The 4,045-nt window shown below is 38.4% G+C and overlaps 1 pseudogene; it reads right to left on the bottom strand.

Moving 5' to 3' along the window:
* Positions 1-229: 229 nt before the first annotated feature.
* On the bottom strand, positions 230-347 carry LOC124720591 (annotated as a pseudogene).
* Between the last annotated feature and the right edge of the window lie 3,698 nt (positions 348-4,045).

Here is a 4,045-nt window from a genome sequence, read left to right as displayed (position 1 = left end):
TCCACTAAAAACTAAACTAAACTCCTCCCGAACAGGCCATGAAGGCCCAACAGTACTGACCAACCGCCGTGTCATCCTCAGCTCATAGGCGTCACTGGATGCGGATATGGAGGGGTATGTGGTCAGCACACCACGCTCCCGGCCGTATGTCAGTTTCCGAGACCGGAACCGCTACTTTTCAATCAAGTAGCTCCTCAATTTGCCTCACAAGGGCTGAGTGCACCCCGCTTGCCAACAGCGCTCGGCAGACCAGATGGTCACCCATCCATGTGCTAGCCCAGCCCGACAGCGCTTAACTTCAGTGATCTGATGGGAACCAGTGTTACCACTGTGGCAAGGCCGTTGGCGATAAGCCTCGACACCCACTACAAACCTGAACCAGAGAGTTCAGCACTAAAATAGTCAGAACATCGTCATGTCATTAACTGTTTACAGGTCCTATAATGTTTTATTTCTTTAAAGCAGTTCTCACATTGTGACATTTACCTGCTTTATTTCTTCATTGATAGTCCTCAGTGTCGATGTACTGCACTGTTATACTGGTTGAAAAATGGGGGGGGGGGGGGGGGTGGAAGTTCAACACTAACTACTGTAAATGGTGAAGCTGTTGTACAGTTGCGTTTCACAATTCTTTACTTTCACTGTTCACAACGCCCAATATTACACAGCTACCTGGCCAGTTCACTATCAGCAAATTTTAATAAGCCTCATTAATAATAGATTGCAGGAAAACATCAGTATACTGCTACAATAGTTTGCTGTTGAATATCTATGAGCAGTAAAGACCTAGCCCTACAGTTCGAGTAGAATAATAAGGTACGTGTGACACTACTTCTCAAATAAATTGAACAGACACTGTTATTGTTTTAACACATGGCCTATTTGTGTTACACTAATTCCACTTGAAACAGTACATAATTCCCCTCTGAAAATCGGACGTGGACTGACTGTCTTGGGACCAAAAATCCAGCCTTTATATATCCTCACTATAATAGGAACTGAAACTACACATTGTTGATGTTTAATTTACAGAAATTACAATAAAACATAACTCATTCATTTAACTGAATACATCAAAAAATTCTTTCTTTTTTAATAGCTTCTGCTACCTCAAAGGTTGGGCTGAATTATTTGTTTAAATAATGAAACTAACAGATATAGATAGCAAACAATACTTTTGACAAACATGGTAATTATTTTGGAATTAATGAAGGGCTGGCTTTGCTAATATCTTTTTGAACAGAGCCAAATAAATACTTTAAGAATCCTAGTAGTTCTTCTTCCAAATGTTTATAATTAGTACAGAATGTATATTTGTTTATAAATTGACAACAGAATTTAAGTCACAAAACAATTACTGATTTCACTCTATAACAAAGTTATTAACTAGGAATGGTCAAAATAATTAAGAAAATTAATTACATACACAAAAGCAAGCACAAAATTAGATGTGGAGCTATATTCCTTAAGACTGAGGGCCAACCTTTTTCTTTTCTGGAAAATGCATGTTAAATGTAATTAGGCAAAATTGCAAAAAAAAATTAATTTAAGGAGGCAGATGGAAAAATAAGGAAGGAAGTAAAGAGATCCCAACTTGCTTCGTCACAACATTCAAAAACAAAGCCACATTTAAATGTTACTCAGTATTACTTACTTCCACAACTACACCGAGCGAGGTGGTGCAGTGGTTAGACACTGGAATCGCATTCGGGAGGACAACGGTTCAATCCCGCGTCCGGCCATCCTGATTTAGGTTTTCCGTGATTTCCCTAAATCGCTCCAGGCAAATACCAGGATGGTTCCTTTCAAAGGGCACGGGCGACTTCCTTCCCCGTCCTTCCCTAATCCGATGAGACCAATGACCTCGCTGTCTGGTCTCCTTCCCCAAACAACCAACCAACCATCCACAACTACACCCCTACTCTGCACTCTGAAGGGCGCAATAGAGAGTACTTCCCATCATAGTGCAAATAGGACTAACAGGCAATTTTGAACATATACAGAGAAGGGCAGCACACGAATGGTCACAGGTTTGTTTGATCCATGGAAGAGTGTGGCAGAGGTACTGATGGAATTGAACTGGAAGACTTTTGAAGACAGATGTAAACTATCCCAAGAAAGCCTACTTAAAATTTCAAGAACCAGTTTTAAATAATGAATCTAGGTATCTGCTACAACCCTCTTCTAACTGCTCACATCGGGATCGTGAGGACTACTGCGCACGGAGGTATTTAAACACGGATCCTTCCCGTGCTCAATATGTGAATGGAACATAATGAAACTCCAATAGGTGGTATAATGGGATATACCCTCTACGATGAACTTCGCAGTGGTTTGCAGAATGTAGATGTACACATTACATATTTCTATTAGATCTTCTTTCTGGGTTCAAACTGCCACTCTGTTTCCAAATTTTTGTAGAAAGTGATGAGCATAAGCATAGGCAGGGTGAGGTTTGGACTTCTGATTACCAGGAGTTAGGAAACTGCCATTTGTTGCATTAAAATAAGTAAATAAATAAATAAAAATAAAGAAAAAAAGAAAAAAAATACATTCTTATGCAGTCACATTCACTTCATATGCAGCTCTTTCACATTTTCTGTATACTTTCTTTCATTCTCTATTTTTAAGCATTAATTTAAACTTACGTCACTAAACTGCAGATAGGAAGACTACATGCAAACAATTATTCTTAAAAAATTGGTAAAACAGATATATACGACATTAAGATTTCCTGCAGGACTTCAAAATTCTCAGTTCTCAAATGAAAAGATCCACAGATCCCCAGTTTATTGAATATGTAAAGACTTATAAGAAAATATACAGATAGGTAATTACAAAGGCAAATATGCTTTGAAATGATAACGTAGTAAGAATGTTGGGCAGCAGATAAAAATCTGTGTGGGTTACTGTAAGAAGTGAAACAGGGAAGATACATGAAGAGCAGGAAATTACTCTTACAAATATGATGATATCAATATTATCAGAAAAAGACCTGTCTGATTACATAAATGATTACTTTACAAATGCTTCCCAAAAACTTAGCTTAAATTTCACTAATCAGGATAAACTTAGGATTTTCACACCAGCATACAGCATGAGGTTACTACCAACAAATAAACTTGAAGTGGTAAAGATCATCAAAAACCTCAAATGAACAATGTCAGCTGGTGTATATGTGTCACTTATAACGAGTATTGCTTAGCAAATTGCAAAGTCGTTGGTTCACGCTGTTGATGTGTCATTCATTGACGGAATGTTCCCTGAAAGATTAGAAATATCAAAAGTGATACCTTTATTCAAGGATGGAAATACGCTTAAAGTTGAAAAATACTGACCCATTTCACTTCTCCCAGAATTATCTAAAGTAACTGAGAGATTAATGAAACAATGAATTGGCAAGTAGTTAGACAACCACGGTGTACTGGATAATAGTCAACATGGCTATCGAACAGGTAGAAGTACAGGAAGAGCAATAATGGTTACACTGACGAAATAGTTAGTAATTTAGATAACAACAACAGTGTTATCGGATTTAATTTAGATCTCTCTAAAGCTTTTGGTACAGTCACTGATGAAATCCTTTTAGATAAGCTGGATGCAATGGAGATGAAAAGAATAGAAAAGTTGTTGTTGTTGTTGTTGTTGTGGTCTTCAGTCCTGAGACTGGTTTGATGCAGCTCTCCATGCTACTCTATCCTGTGCAAGCTTCTTCATCTCCCAGTACCTACTGCAACCTACATCCTTCTGAATCTGTTTAGTGTATTCATCTCTTGGTCTCCCTCTATGATTTTTACCCTCCACGCTGCCCTCCAATGCTAAATTTGTGATCCCTTGATGCCTCAAAACATGTCCTACCAACCGATCCCTTCTTCTAGTCAAGTTGTGCCACAAACTTCTCCTCTCCCCAATCCTATTCAATACCTCCTCATTAGTTACGTGATCTACCCACCTTATCTTCAGCATTCTTCTGTAGCACCACATTTCGAAAGCTTCTATTCTCTTCTTGTCCAAACTGGTTATCGTCCATGTTTCACTTCCATAC

Source organism: Schistocerca piceifrons, chromosome 11, assembly GCF_021461385.2.
Source record: "Schistocerca piceifrons isolate TAMUIC-IGC-003096 chromosome 11, iqSchPice1.1, whole genome shotgun sequence".
Classification (NCBI taxonomy): Eukaryota; Metazoa; Arthropoda; class Insecta; order Orthoptera; family Acrididae; genus Schistocerca; species Schistocerca piceifrons.
This window is presented reverse-complemented; position numbering and strand designations above follow the sequence as displayed.